This window comes from Taudactylus pleione, unplaced genomic scaffold, assembly GCF_031769625.1.
Source record: "Taudactylus pleione unplaced genomic scaffold, aTauple2 ptg000018l, whole genome shotgun sequence".
Taxonomy (NCBI): domain Eukaryota; kingdom Metazoa; phylum Chordata; class Amphibia; order Anura; family Myobatrachidae; genus Taudactylus; species Taudactylus pleione.
In genome coordinates, this window is record NW_028284420.1 from 4,395,642 (window position 1) to 4,412,788 (window position 17,147).

Sequence of the window (17,147 nt, forward strand, 5' to 3'; positions counted from 1 at the left end):
ACTTAACATGTGTAAGGGGTAGATGTACTAAGCCTTGGAGAGAGATAAAGTACCAACCAATCAGCTCCTGTCATTTTTCAAACCCTGTAAAATGACAGTAGCTTATTGGATGGAACTTTATCTCTATCCAAGGCTTAGTACATCTCCGTAAGACTGGGCTGATAATCTTTCAACCCTCCTGAATAGCCTCACCGTCCTCAATTTCATTATCTAGCCCGCAAGTGCGTTGTCCTTGACTCCTCCCTCTCCTTCAAACCACACATTCAGTACCTTTCCTGCTGTTTCCATCTCAGAAATATCTCCATGATTAGACCCTTTCTCACCTTGGAGGCAACTAAGACCCTCATCCACTCATTGGTCATCTCTAGACTGGACTACTGTAACCTCTTATCTGGTCTCCCTTCTTTCACCACTGTAATCTGTTCTTAATACTACTGCCCGGCTCATCTTTCTCTCCAAACGCACAATATCTGCCTCCCCTCTCCTACAAAAGCCTTACACTGGCTCTCCTTCAGAACCCAATTCAAACTCCTCACACTTACAAAGTCCTCACCCATTCCTCTCCTATTTACATCTCTGACTTCATCTTCTGCGTCTCCTCCCAACTGATTACTTCCTCCCACTCCCACCTCCAATATGTTCCCCGTGCTGTTCCCTACCACTGGAACTCTCTCCCTATCGAACTCCCCACCGCTCTACAAAACTGGTTCTCCTCAGGACCCACTTATCTAAATTTTCCAGTGCTTATCCTAACCCACCGCTCCATGCTCTTCGCTCGCTGTTTCTCCCTGCGGTGTCACCCCAGTCTGTCTCCCACTCCCCTTTAAATTGTAAACTCTCACGAGCAAGGCCCTCTTCCCTCATGTTCTTTTCCTTATCTCACTTATGCCATCATCTCCTCACCATTGCTAACAGCACCAAACCTTTGGGTTCGTCCCCCTGCTGCTTTTTTGAATATTATATAATGTTTGCGCTGTAAGTCACCTTTTTCTTGCTTTGATCATATAGTTTATGTACTTTGTAAGGTGCTGCCGACCCCTTACGTCATATAAATAAAGGATAATAATAATAATAAATTCTGTCAGAATGTGTGGGAGGCTCCTGAGTATCAGAATGCTCTCCTGGACCCACAGGATTATATACCAACTTCCCTCCCTCCCTTTCATGCACCTGTGATGGGCCAATAAATTAATTGAGCAACCACCATTCTTTGGGCTATTTACCATGCCATGAAAAAGCGAAAACTAAATGGGGGTTTTTGCACAATTCGCTTGTTTTGGTTGTCTATGTGCGCTCCCATTTTTCACACTGTCCTATTACAAAAGACGCAAAAACGCATTCGTGCGAAAACTGCGCATGGTAAAACCAGCGAAAAGTATAGCACATTTTGGGGAAATCAGCCTGTACCCCTTAAAAAGGCTAACTGACATAGGAAATAATTTTAAAAGTGTATTAGTGGCCCTAATAAAAGTATTTGGGATTCTTAAATTGAGTTAAATGGCTGTCATATGCATATTTGTATAACATTGGAAAAATTATAAAAATCGAGTTTCTTTTGGACAAAATAAAAGCTGCAGTTAAATTAACGGTACATAAAAATGGATGCATGTATATTTTTGTGTCCTAAAAGTGCACTTTTAAATTTTTTTAAAAATACACCTGGTGCAGTCTCCTGCAATGGTTAAAACACTCCCATCCATACAGCCCCCCAAAATACCTGCCCCACTACTATAAATCCATATTCCAACAATTTACATTTTTTCACCCCAAAAATGACATGTAATTATTGGCCACATTAAGCTAATTAAAAATTTATTTTTGCCTAATTCGCCATAAGGGGGCTGTCCAAAGGTTTCTGAAACAAATCTCCAAATTTTTAATCAAAAATAGGGATATTGCAAAAATTTTTTCACCTCTGAGACAGGTGAAAACAGGTAGACTTTTTTTTCTGTGGAGTTTTCGCACATGCAAAAACTTTGGGCAATAGGATTGCACAATATGCATTTTTGTGCAAAAAGTTTGCACCTGCGAACACTTATGGACAAAACGCGGCTTTTCGTGGCTAATTGGATATGGCCCACAATGTATTGCTGTTTTGAGAGGCATGTATGAGGTCGGTCATTGGAAGGTATGCTGATCTTTGTAGTGCTATGTTGGAGGATCCTGGGCTGCTTCCATGTGAGTTAGCTCTCAATTTAGGAATACATAAATGTATGACCCAAAATGGTGCTATTATCGTGTAGCGTAGTACCACCAGAGCAGAGACGCCTTGCCGTGGCTGATGGCTTACCATCTTTTGCTGGCCTATTTTTTCTGCTTTGGCTGACACAGCATATCCACTAACTCAGGGGTGGGGAACCTTTTTTCTGTCGAGGGCCATTTTGATATAAATAACCTTATCCACAGGCCCGGTGCACACCACAACCCCTCCGTATGATGTCGCACATGGGCGGGGCCACAATCACAGGTGATTACAGCAATGTCCAGAGCATCCTCAGGATGATCTGGGGAGCTGTAAGTGCAGCGGTGTGACCGTCTGAATTATGCTAAAGATGCTCCAGGCGGCACTGCTGCATAGATTGTGGCTGCATGGTGCTATTCTAGGCACCCTACTGGCCAGATGAGGCTAGCAGAAAAAAAGCTCAGAGGGTCAGACCAAATGATTCCGGGGCCTTATACAGTCCCCGGGCCTGAGGTTCCCCATCCCTGCACTAACTGATAGCCTGTTTAATCTTTGTTGGGACTCTTCAGTGCAGTTTAGGATATTCTGGTCAGTATGTGAAATTCTAGTGAGGTTAGAATTGGTAATGACTGATTGGGGACTAAGGGGCATATGTATCAAAGCTTGATGTGAGATAAAATTGTGAGATATATATCACCAACCAATCAGCTTCTAACTTACATTTTGCAAGCTGTGTTTAAGAAATGATAGTTTGGAGCTGATTGGTTGGTGATAGATTTCACAATTTTATCTCACATCAAACTTTGATACATATGCCCCTAATTGTAAATATTTTACCTGGGTATGTCAGGGCTCTATTTAGTAAAAAGTGTGAAAACAGTTTGTAATATACCACTTGAATACCACTTGTTTTCGCTGCATATCTACAAACTATTTTCATGCTATTTAAAAGAAAATTGATGCTGGGATAGATCTTGCACTAAAGTCCTGTCTCAGTGAAGTACCTGGAGACCAGCCTCGCTTATCCGAAGCAACTTTAATCTCCAGTGCCCATGCGCCACCTTCTGCAGTGCTAGTTCCCAGCCAGATTCTGCTGCTTCCGCACTCCCTGCCCGCTGTGTGCTGGGCTGCGAAGGATCCAAGGAGGTTGCTGACAGTCCTGGGCACCTCCTCACTATGGATGTTTCCTGTGCAATTCCTTACTATGGTTGCCCCGCTCCCTCCTCCATCTCCCCACACTGTGCCTTCCACTTCTAAACCGATATATATCGGGACTACTGAAAAATGGAGAAAACTGAATTTCTAGCCGTCATTAAATATCTGCAAATGAGGAAAATGACACCTACTGAAATTCACACTCAAGCTCAAGGAACACATTCGTGGGAAGACTTTTGCGTCTGATTACGATGTCATGACTGCTGTACAGGACAAGTTTGAGGACCAATCACCTTCGATGGGAGAAGTGTTTTGAAGTAAATGGACACTGTCGGTATGCAGTCGGGAAGCCGGCGGACCTAATCCCGACAGCCGGCTTCCCAACTGCTTTATCCCGGCGAGGGTTAAATGACAGGCGCCTAAATCTAGACTCCTGTCATTTTGCCGACGCTGGTAGACCGGCGCCCAGCATTCCGATCGAAGGGATGCCAGGCGCGGACAGCCGCTGGGGGGGTTAGGGTTAGGCACCCCCGGTGGGGACTTGGGTTTAGGCGGTGGGGAAGGGGGGGCTAGGGTTAGGCATCCCTAAGGGAGGTTTAGGGGAGGGAATTAGATTAGTCTATACTTACCTTAGGAACGATCGGAATTTTCACCCATGTCGGGCAGTCGCTGTCGGGATTCCAACCGCCGGACTTGCGTCTTACCGCTTCCTCGAAAAACAAATGCCATTTGAACTTAACTTTCTGTTAACTATGGTCAGATACTCATACCTCCCAACTTTTATGATTTATAAGGAGGGACAGAAAAGGGGCGGGACTTTGCATAAAGCATAAAGGGGGTGGAACGTGTTGAAAGTGGGGCAGAGTTTGGTGGAAAAATGGGACGTACCCTTGCAGCACCCCCGTTTACGTCACTGTTGGGGTATGCCACTCCGAGATGCTAGGCAGCCCCTAGGCTCTCCCTACACTACTGAACAGGTGCCATGTGCATGCACACGGCATCTGTTCCACCTCTGCTTACCCTCTGCTATGCAGAGCCGTGATTTGTACTTCCCCCCCCCCCCCCCCTTACCGAGGGACACTGCGGCCCTCGGGTGGGACAGCGGGACAGTTCCGCTGAATGAAGGACAGTTGAGAGGTATGCATACTTGTAATGATACTGCATCATTACAGATAGACAAAGACATCATCTCCTCATGGCTGTTCTCTTTTTACTGTATACTGTATGTCCACTTCCAGGTTACATGTCCTTCTGTGCTGATGCATTCTTAAAGATACACTATCCATACTTCCCAACTTTTGTGAGGTGGAGGTCGGAACTATTGTGCGCTCTGAAATTAGAGGGCGTGGCTCAGCGGCAAGGGTGTATGGTTTCACAGGAAATGCCGCACCCATTTCCATCATGAAACGGTGTCAAAGTGTACCTCCCACCTACACACGGACACTGTGGCCTATGGGTGGGCAAGCGGGATAGTGCCCGAAATGTGGGACTGTCCTGCTGAAATTGGGACAGTTGGTTGGTATGGACAACTTCATATTATTACTGCTACCTGATAATGCACATCAACTATTTACATAGATAAGATACTACAAAAAAAACAACTTAAATGTGCAGCTATTTGTATCCAACTGAAATCTGTTTTTTTGTTTGTTTTTTATAAGAATGTTTTTGTTGTTGGTGTTTGGTCATAATAAGATGAAGTCTGAGCAGGTCTTCCTCTTCTGGGTGTAACCAGCCCAGCATAGTGTATGTACAGTAGTAGTATCTGATAATGCAATGTGTACTGCACCTATTGTGCTAAACTTAATGCATTATTACTTGTTGCATAAATTGCTGGTTTGGAGTGATTGGGAGTCCCTATGTCTGCATTTGGGTGGAATCTGATGTTGCAGTCACTAAGAATATTCATGTCTGTACATACTGTAGGGCGGCCTGATGGCGCAAAGTTTGTGGAGTTTGATATGTATATATTTTTTTAAATCCTTTAATTATTTCTTGTTTTATAGCTATAGAATATTTGCAGTTGTGTGTGTGTGTATAGTACAGTGAATAGGGTGCACACTCAATGCTATTAGGTGCGAGTTGGATCCTGCAAGCTGTTCTCATGGCAAACATGCACTGCGAATTCCATTTGCAATAAAATTCCAAACTTTTTCAGTTTTCATAGGAAATTTGTGTCTTTTTGTGCGCACCCCCCTGAGCAGATGAAAGGGAGGGAAAATCTTTATTTTAAAGAAAAAATGTTGGGACACAGTGCAGAGCCTCTGGTACAACCCTCCCATTGATAATCATACACTTGGATTGGTTTAAATTAGGGATGTGCAGGCTCGGACAGGTTCGAATCTGCACGCCGAGTTCGGCTTTTTCCCTCCAAAAATCGGGTCTCAGAAAGAGGCAAAACGTCATCTTTCATGGACAAACATCATCATCCATGGTCTTTTGTCCAGGAATGATGATGTTTGTCCATGAAAGATGACGTTTTGCCACTTTCTGAGACCCGATTTTTTGGAGGGAAAAATCAGAACTCGGCATGCAGATTCGAACCTATCCGAGCCTGCACATCCCTAGTTTAAATATAATTGGACCAATAAATCCATGTCAGTTTTCAGGTGAATGTTTCTAAAACGCTGTAAATTATGTGGGACAGGGATGTGGTGGTGTAAATGATGTGGGACAGGGATGTGGTGGTGTAAATGATGTGGGACAGGGATGCGGTGGTGTAAATGATGTGGGACAGGGATTTGGAGGTGTAAATGACGTGGGACAGGTATGTGCAGGTGTAAATGATGTGGGACAGGTATGTGGAGATGTAAATGACATTGGATAGGTATGTGGTGGTGTAAATGATGTAAGACAGGTATGGGGAGGTGTAAATGATGTAGGACAGGGATGTGGAGGTGTAAATGACGTGGGACAGGTATGTGGAGGTGTAAATGAACGTGGGACAGGTATGTGGAGGTGTAAATGAAGTGCTACAGGTATGTGGAGGTGTAAATGACGTGGGGCAGGGATGGGGAGGTGTAAATGACGTGGGGCAGGGATGGGGAGGTGTAAATGACGTGGGGCAGGGATGGGGAGGTGTAAATATAATTGGACCAATAAATCCATGTCAGTTTTCAGGTGAATGTTTCTAAAAAGCTGTAAATTATGTGGGACAGGGATGTGGAGGTGTAAATGACGTGGGACAGGTATGTGGAGAGGTGTAAATGACGTGAGACAGGAATCTAGTGGTGTAAATTACGTGGGACAGGTATGTGCAGTGTAGGACTGGGACATGAAGGGCCCACCAGGGGAATGCAATGTTAGGGGCCCGCAGCAAATCTGCCGACTCGCAGTGTGCAAACTAGAAATTGCAATGGGAACTTCGTCTGCAGAGGCTACATAGACCCACAGCTGAGTGATTGACATGAAGTGCCGTTTGTGAGTGGTGACGGGGGGATCGGGTGAACGCAGGAGTGCCAGTGCATTTCAACGCCGTTGCATGGGCATGCATAAATTAGCCACTGCGTAGTAAACGGATGTGAGTAAGGGGAAGTAGGTGCCCTTATGTCAGGCTGCGTACGCAATGTGAATGCACACATTAAATAGCACTGCTGAGATTAGCAATGCAGTTGCGTGCGTATAGGCAGAATAGCGTTCCTTGCTGAATCAGGCCCACAGACAGGACAGGCAGACGTATGATATAGAACACAGACAGGACAGACAGACACAGGATATAGAACACAGACAGGACAGGTAGACACTAACTATATGGAACACAGACAGGACAGGCAGACGTAGGTTGTAGAATACAGACAGGATAGGCAGACACTAAGGATATGGTACACAGACAGGACAGGCAGATGCAAGATATAGAACACGGTCTGATTCAGCAAGGAACACAAGCACTCGGCCGATGGTTTTGCACTGTGCATGCGTATGCATCGCACTGCGCATGCGTATGCATCGCACTGCGCATGCGCGAACTAGTCAGTTCGATCAGGTAAGGGTACGCAGACTACACACAGTGTGTATGCAGACCCTTCCGATACTGATTGACAGGAAGAGCCGTTAGTGGGTGGTGATGGGGGGTGGTCGGGCGAATCCAGGCATGCCTGTGCGTTGGGACGCCGTTTTAGGGGCATGCATAATTAAGGCAGTGCGGCGGCATACGCAGCTGCTTGTCTCAAAAGCAGACAGCATCATGCACGAGGACAAATCAACCAGTTATATGCAAATGTATCTCATCCACTTCGATGTTACCGATGTTACTGCTGTCTTGCAGACTACTCAGGCTGTGAGTAAAGGGAGGAGGGCGGAATTATGTATTGCTGGGTGTCTGCATCTTGTGCTGTGGTTGCCGTGCGTATGCATTGATTAGCATATCACGCAGCGACCGAGTGCGTGCGTGCGTTCTCTCACTTGCGTTCCTTGCTGAATCAGGCCCACAGACAGAACTGACAGATACTGGGTAGGAACACAGACAGGACAGAAATCAAACATCTTACCACTTAGCACTTATATTTGCTGTGCTGCTACAATGGTCACTGTAGAGCTGGCAGCTGAATGGATCCCTGTGAAGTGGGGTGGGAGGTCTGCAGGTGGAAGAGCAGAGCACACTCCATAGGCTTCCTTCTATTCCACCTGTGTGCCCTGAAGGACAGCCACAGTTCTCCTAGTTAGCCCCTGCCCTGCATTCTAGACTCCTCCTGCTGCCTGCGGGACCAGAAGGTCAAATCCCCCAGCTGTCGCTTCCCACATGACAGCAAGGGATCATGAATCCACCACTGCTTTATACAGTTTTTAACATCTTACACACTAGTTGTTGAATAGCTGGGCCGGTTCTAGATCAAGTGGAGCTCAGGGTCAGAATTTCCATTGGCGGCCCAATACACTCACACACACACACACTGCCCCCTTAGCCTCACACACACGCTGCCCCCATAGCTTCACACACACATGCTACCCCTATAGCCTCACACACACACGTTGCCCCCATAGCTTGACACATATTGCCCCCATAGCCTCACATACACACACACACACTGGCCCCATAGTCTCACACACACTGCCTCCATAGCCTCACACATACGCTGCCCCCATAGCCTCACACACATGCTGACCCCTCCAAATTATGCTGCCCCCTCCACACATATCACACGGTCCCTATACATAGAAACCCCCTAAGAGATCACACTGCCCCTACACACAGACCCCCCTTACAGATCAAACTGCTCTCACACATAGGCCCCCCTCAGAGATCACACTGCTTCCACACACATCCCCTTACATATCACACTGTCCCCACACACAGGCTCCCCCATCAGAGATCACACTGCCCCCACACACAGGCCCCCCAATCAGAGATCACACTGCCCCCACACACAGGCCCCCCAATCAGAGATCACACTGCCCCCACACACAGGCCCCCCAATCAGAGTGTCATGGCCAGGGTATTTCAGCATGGCGCTAGGCGAGTGTTACCTGTGAGGTCATTGTGGCGCGGGCTGTCTGGTGGCGGAGCTGGTGTCTGGCGGGGGGCTTTGCCTGCACGCGTTGTTGTGCGGGCCTGTTGTCACTCTGCGCTGGTAAGGCCTGGCGGCGTCTCCATTCCGTTTGGCATGGGCGCTGCCATCTTGCCTTCTGGCCATGTGATGCGGCTGGCCAATCCTGGTGAGTCACATGTTCCCTCCGGCCAGTAACAGCACGGCATGGGGTATTTAGGGAGGGTCAGTGCCTTCCTTCTTTGCCAGTGCAACGTGTATCTCAGCCTAGCTGAGAGGGAGTTCTCTGTGCTTTCCTGTTCCTGTGAATCCGCTGTCTGCCAGTCTGCCTGTCAGCTCCTAGTTCCCACTGGACTACCCCGCTACCTCCATCACCCTTGCCCATACCTGAGTGCCTGAGCCTGCTGACATCCTGCGCTTCAGTTCACTACCTGCAAACCTGGCTTGTTTATTTTCAGTTTCACTACCTGCACACCTGGACTGCTCTAATTGTTTCTACCTGGACATTAACCCTTTTGCTCCCACCACAGAACTCTTGTGCACATTTATATTTTCCTGGACTTTTATTTACTGCCACATTATATGTCCACTCGAGCACTTATTAAAAATCCTAGTTTTATTTACAAATCTGCTTCTGTGATCGCTCCTGCTACCACCCCGGGTCCACAAATAACCCAGAACGTAACAGTTTGCACTGGCCTCATGGAGCCGGCCACGGATCAGGAGTCAGGAGTGGATTTGTTCAGGTGCATTTCTGGTCGATTAGAAAATCTGGAAAACATGCAGCATCAGATGGCTAAATTTCTGCAAGAGATGTCCAAGCGACAGGATAGTTTGCAAACTTCCTTTTCTACCCCTGAAGTACCAGCAACTACATCCGCATCAGCGTCTGGGAATACAGGAGGCAGATCATCTCCCCGCTTACGTCTTCCTTTACCAAATAAATTTGACGGCAATCCTAAACTCTGCCGAGGATTCCTAAATCAGTGTGACATACATTTTACCCTGCAGCCTGACAACTTTCCAACTGCAAGAACTAAAGTGGCTTATATAGTCTCTCTGTTATCCGGCCAGGCCTTGGAATGGGCTTCCCCACTCTGGGAGCGCTCAGATCCACTGCTGGATAATTACGCACGCTTTGTGTCATCCTTCAGGAGGATTTTCGATGAACCTGGGCGTACTGTATCAGCATCATCAAACATCATGACACTGAGGCAAGGGGTCCGTCCTGTCAGTCAATATGCCGTGCAATTTAAAATTTTAGCATCAGAGCTCAAATGGAATGAGGAAGCCCTCACCTCGGCCTTCTGGCATGGGTTGTCAGACCGACTAAAGGATGATCTAGTCACTCGAGAGCTTCCTACTAATCTGAACGACATGATTTCATTGTGTATCAAAGTTGACTTACGCTTCAGGGAACGTCAGGCTGAAAAAAACAGAACTGACCGGCAAAAGTCATTTACCCCCTCCATTTCTACCCGTCCCATTCCTTCTCCCACTGAAGAGGAGCCTATGCAGGTGAATCATACACACCTCTCCAAAGAAGAACGTCAGAGAAGAATGCAAAAGAACCTCTGTCTGTACTGCGGAGAGTCTGGTCACCTGCTGATCTCCTGTCCCCGTAAACCGGGAAATGCCAAATCCTAACTGACCCTAGAGACATCAAGTTAGGAGTTATGAACCCGTCTCCAAAAATTAAAGATTTCACGATTACTCTAGCCTTGGATCTTAAACCCAAACCTGTCTTTGCTACTGCTCTAATCGACTCAGGAGCAGCCGGAAATTTCATAACGTCTAGTTTTATTGATAAATTTCAGATACCTTGTTTGACTCTCAACCATGCTATCTCTCTGACCTCGATAGACGGACGCCCTCTGACTAACGGGATAGTCACCAAAGAGACTCAACCTGTATTGGTCCGAATTGGGGCACTTCATTCTGAGTCCTTAAAATTCCTGGTGATATCAGAGGCCTCTCAAGAAATTGTTCTTGGTCTACCCTGGTTACGTAAACATAATCCCAGGATTGATTGGAGTTCTATGCAGATTCTGTCATGGAGTATGGACTGTCAGAAATCCTGTCTTCCAAAAATTCGACCTGTGAGAAAGACAGTTTCATTAGTGTCTTCTGCCATTCCCAAGGAATATCAGATGTTTGCCGACGTTTTTTCTGAACAACAAGCAAATATCTTACCCCCTCATAGGGAATGGGACTGTCCAATTGAATTGATACCTGATAAGATGCCACCTCGTGGTCGTACCTATCCGCTGTCCTTGCCTGAGACTCAAGCCATGACCGAGTACATCCGGGACAACCTGGCAAAGGGGTTCATCCGCCCCTCTACTTCACCTGCCGGAGCTGGGTTTTTCTTCGTTGGCAAGAAGGACGGTGGTCTAAGACCATGTATCAATTATCGAGGCCTTAATGACATTACTGTAAAAAATCGATACCCTCTTCCCCTGATTACTGAGTTGTTTGATAGGGTCAAGGGCTCTGTCATTTTTTCTAAATTAGATCTAAGAGGGGCTTACAACCTCATTCGTATCCGAGCTGGCGATGAATGGAAGACCGCTTTTAATACCAGAGATGGACATTTCGAGTATTTAGTAATGCCTTTTGGATTATGTAACGCCCCTGCTGTCTTTCAAAGTTTCGTTAATGAGATTTTCCGGGATCTGTTATATGTTTCAGTTGTTGTCTATCTGGATGACATACTGATTTTTTCACCCTCTGTGGCTAAACATCAAGAACATGTTAAGGAGGTCCTGACCCGTTTGAGAGAAAACCACCTTTACTGCAAACTGGAGAAGTGCGTCTTTGGAGTGTCCAGTGTACCTTTTCTCGGCTATGTAATATCTGGCTCCAGTTTAGAAATGGACCCCAAGAAGGTACAAGCAATTCTGGATTGGACCCGACCTCAGACACTGAAGGTCATCCAGAGATTGTTGGGCTTCGCCAATTATTATAGACGCTTCATTAAGGGATTTTCTACACTGCTGGCTCCCATTACAGCCTTGACCCGCAAAGGTGCTAATCCTGCCCAATGGTTACCTGAGGCAGAGTCTGCCTTTCATCTTCTAAAACAGGCCTTCATCTCAGCACCAGTCCTTCGACAACCAGATCTGGACAGGCCTTTTTTGTTGGAAGTAGATGCATCATCTGAAGCTGTGGGAGCAGTCTTGTCTCAACGTTATGAGGACAACCGAGTCCATCCGTGTGGGTTCTTTTCTAAAAAATTCTCTCCTGCCGAAAGGAACTACGCCATAGGTGAGCAAGAACTACTAGCTGTAAAGTTGGCGTTGAAAGAATGGAGATATTTGCTAGAAGGCGCCAAGTTTCCATTTACTGTATTTACGGACCATAGAAATCTCCTATTTCTCAAAAACCTCCAATGTGTGAGTCCTCGTTTGGCCCGCTGGGCAATATTCTTTGCCAGGTTTCAGTTCACCCTGACCTTTCGGTCTGGAGCACTTAATCAGAAGGCTGATGCCCTATCGAGATCTCTCCTCTGTGATGATCAATCTGAAAATCAAAGCAATACCCCTGTCTTGGAATCAAGAGTTTTCGCCGCATTACAACTTCAGCCTCCTACGGGAAAATCATTTGTGGCCCCGGAATTAAGGAAGCAGCTTCTCACTTGGGCACATTCCTCTCGCTTCGCAGGGCACTCAGGTACTCGGAAGACCTTGGAGTTCCTGAAAAGACACTATTGGTGGCCTTCTATGAAGGCAGACATAATGGAGTTTATCTCTTCCTGCTCCTCCTGTGCCCAGCATAAATCATCACGACAAGCTCCAGCTGGGGAATTGCTTCCATTACCTACTCCATCACGTCCATGGACGCATCTCTCCATGGATTTCGTCACAGACCTGCCAGTCTCTCATGGTTTCAACACTATCTGGGTTGTAATAGACCGATTTTCTAAGATGGTCCACTATATACCGTTGAAGAAGTTACCTTCTGCCCCTGACCTGGCACAGTTGTTTGTCCAACACATATTTCGTCTACACGGCCTTCCTGCTGAAATTGTCTCTGACCGTGGTGTGCAGTTTACTGCAAAATTCTGGAGGGCTTTGTGTTCTGTTCTTCAAGTGAAGTTAAACTTTTCCTCGGCCTACCATCCGCAAAGCAACGGCTCCACCGAGAGAGTTAATCAAGATCTAGAGACTTTCTTAAGAATTTTTATGTCATCTTCCCAGGACAATTGGGCTGCCTTGCTGCCGTGGGCTGAGTTTGCACATAATGATTCCTACCACTCGTCAACTAACCAAACGCCATTTCAGGTTGTATATGGCCTTCATCCTCGTGTTCCCGAATTCCGAAGCCTGCCTGTTTTCGATGTTCCGGCCGTGGAGGACACGGTGCGGAATTTTGCTGCCATCTGGACTCAAGTACGGTCTGATTTGTTGAAGGCATCCTCTCGCTATAAGACCCAGGCCGATAAGAAGCGTAGAATAGTTCCACGCATGCAAGTTGGAAGCCAGGTCTGGTTATCCACCTGGAATCTTCGTCTGAGGGTTCCTTCTATGAAATTTGCACCACGCTTCATCGGTCCCTTCTCCATAACAGAAGTCATTAATCCAGTGGCCTATCGTCTACAGTTACCCCCATACCTAAAAATCCCTAATTCCTTCCATATTTCCTTATTGAAGCCCCTGGTCCTGAATAAATTCCATAGTGCTCTACCTGCTTCTCCTCGAGTCCAGACGGAGAGAGGAGTTGAGTTTGAGGTCACCCAGATCTTGGACTCTCGTCTACGCAGAGGTCATCTACAGTATTTGCTGGACTGGAAAGGTTACGGTCCAGAGGAACGTTGCTGGACCGATGCTCGTGATGTCCACGCTCCCACGCTCATCAGGAGATTCCATTCTGCCCATCCGGAGAAGCCTGGTGAGTGTCCTGAGGCCACCCCAAAAGGGGGGGGGGGTACTGTCATGGCCAGGGTATTTCAGCATGGCGCTAGGCGAGTGTTACCTGTGAGGTCATTGTGGCGCGGGCTGTCTGGTGGCGGAGCTGGTGTCTGGCGGGGGGCTTTGCCTGCACGCGTTGTTGTGCGGGCCTGTTGTCACTCTGCGCTGGTAAGGCCTGGCGGCGTCTCCATTCCGTTTGGCATGGGCGCTGCCATCTTGCCTTCTGGCCATGTGATGTGGCTGGCCAATCCTGGTGAGTCACATGTTCCCTCCGGCCAGTAACAGCACGGCATGGGGTATTTAGGGAGGGTCAGTGCCTTCCTTCTTTGCCAGTGCAACGTGTATCTCAGCCTAGCTGAGAGGGAGTTCTCTGTGCTTTCCTGTTCCTGTGAATCCGCTGTCTGCCAGTCTGCCTGTCAGCTCCTAGTTCCCACTGGACTACCCCGCTACCTCCATCACCCTTGCCCATACCTGAGTGCCTGAGCCTGCTGACATCCTGCGCTTCAGTTCACTACCTGCAAACCTGGCTTGTTTATTTTCAGTTCTCTATCTGCAAACCTGGCTTGTTTATTTTCAGTTTCACTACCTGCACACCTGGACTGCTCTAATTGTTTCTACCTGGACATTAACCCTTTTGCTCCCACCACAGAACTCTTGTGCACATTTATATTTTCCTGGACTTTTATTTACTGCCACATTATATGTCCACTCGAGCACTTATTAAAAATCCTAGTTTTATTTACAAATCTGCTTCTGTGATCGCTCCTGCTACCACCCCGGGTCCACAAATAACCCAGAACGTAACACAGAGATCACACTGCCCCCACACACAGGCCCACCAATCAGAGATCACACTGCCCCCACACACAGATCCCCTCACAGATCACATTGCCCCCACACACAGGTCCCCCTCAGAGATCACACTGCACCCACCCGCAGGTCCCCCTCAGAGATCACACTGCCCCCACACACAGGTCCCCCTCAGGTCACACTGCCCACACACACACGCCCCCTCACAGATCACACTGCCCCCACACACAGGCCCCCAAGGAGATCACACTGTTCCCACAGCCCACCCCACCTCACACAGGTCCCCTCACAGATCACACTGCCTCCACACACAGCCCCCCTCAGAGATCACACTACACCCGCACACAACCCCCCCTCGGAGTTCACACTGTCCCCACAGCCCCCCTCAGAGATCACACTGCCCCTGCACAAAACCCCCTCGGAATTCACACTGTCCCCACACAGATCACAGATCAAACAGCCCCCCTCTCACAGATCACACTACCCTGCTTACAGATCATACTGCCCCCATTCACTTGCCCTCCCTCCTCAGATTACACAGCCCCCTCCCTTTCAGATTACACGGTGGCGGCAATATACCCTTCACTGATTGCAGGGCCAAATTATAGGCAGGACGGCAGGGGCGGTCACTCCGGGGCCTCCACACACTGTCCCCGGACATACTACTAACTAAAACAGGAGTACAGCATTTAGCTGTCTCCACTGCCGTCAGCCGTCCTCGGCAGCCAACTGTTCCCTTACAGCCTACAGGAGCTTCTCTACAGTAACTGTGTCAGTCTCGTGAGATTATGGCGTCAAATCTCGGAAGACTATGACTGGTCAAACCACAGCCAAGGCTGTCTGCAGTTTCCCTGGGCCGTTGAGGTGCAGTAGCTCAGGTAGCCCGATGTCTGTACATATATTTATATATGTATATTAGTTATTTTTTTTTACCTAAAATACCAGTTTAAAATAATTATATATATATATATATATATATATATATATATATAGTCGAAGCCGGATAATTGGCAGACAGGATTGGTTTAATAGCGATGCTATTATTTAGCGTCGTGCGATTCCCACACAATAGACAGAAGTTAAAAGTCCTCACGACATAAATACAGACAGTCACTAAAACATATAAGATGATCAACCCTGCAAAACACGTACCATGGTGTACTCCACAAACACGTAGTGTCTTTTCCCAAAATCCCAATACTTACACACTGCACACTTACATAAAAGGTTCCCTAGCATTAAACTGTAATATTCTAGGTTTATTCCGTATTATTAATGTTGTGAAATAAATGTAATTTGATATCTAAGGTTTAGTACATGGTAAGCAGACCGTGTTTGGTGTTGTACTGATCCACTGTGTCTTTGCAGATTTCCGATGCCATCGATCGCAACATATGTCTGCAAACTATGGACTATAGAGAGTTAAACATTAAAATGTACTCTGTAATGTAACCAGCTTAGATTTATTATGCAGCGGGAAAAAGGACACAAAGGGCTGTTGGAGGCTGGATTGTGTCCATTCGAATTGACGTATGAACTATACTGTAACAGAAGAACCAATGGAATCATGCCAAACTGTTCTATTGTGTTGCCTATCTCTGTAAGAGTATATATGTGGGCTCTCTAAACCTGGATGCCAGTCTTCTTGCCTTGCTGTTGACGGAGATTTCTATATTGATGCCGGTATCTGGGTCCAGAGCGCGTGCGTATGTAACAACTGTACCTTGGGTCTGTATGATTTATTTGCGCTAATTGTATTTAGATCACAGCGTGTAACCATCTGTTTTTATATTGAATAATAACTTTTTGTGCTTTGGAACTACACTCAAAGTCTGAAAGCATTTATTTCTTGTGCGACTCAACGCTAAATAACGACAATTTTAGAAGGTATAGACAGGCAGGAATAGATATATATATATATATATAAATGAATAAAAGGGGTGCACTCACCAGTCTTCACAAAAGGTATTGTTTATTCCATAGGTAAAAATTACAACATTAACAGGATCAACGTTTCGGTCCTGTGCGTGGATCTTTGTCAAGACCATCTTGACAAAGGTCCATGCAGCTCTCCACCCCTATCCCGACCATGGTCCACGAAGCCCCTTCCCCACGATTGTGGCCTGCAAGGCCTTGCCACCTCTTGGAAAGGGGCATGGCCTGAAATCAGTGGGGCCCACCGGGGAATTACCCAGCTCCCCACCAGCCCAGTCCAAGCCTGGGTATGTGTTAACAAATTATAGGATAGGTATGTGGAGGTGTAAACAGGGGCCTATCTATAATGGGTCCAGGGGGTCCCCGCACCGCACACCCTGCACCCATAGTATTACTTACATCTCCGGCATCCCACGTCGGCGCGGTGGTCCGGCATTGTAAAAACGACTGGAAAATAGCCACTGCAGCCATTTTCCCGTCGTATGTGCAGTACAGGGAAAATGGCCGCCGCGCATACTCTATAGACTCTGGGGGCACTCTAGTGCCCAGAGTCTATAACTCCGGTGCTGGCCACACACAGCTCAGTGTGCTGCCGGCTTCCGGACAGAGAGGAGGGGGCCTGTGTCAGAGACTGCACACGAGCCTCCTCCTCTCTATAAAAGCCCCTGGGTG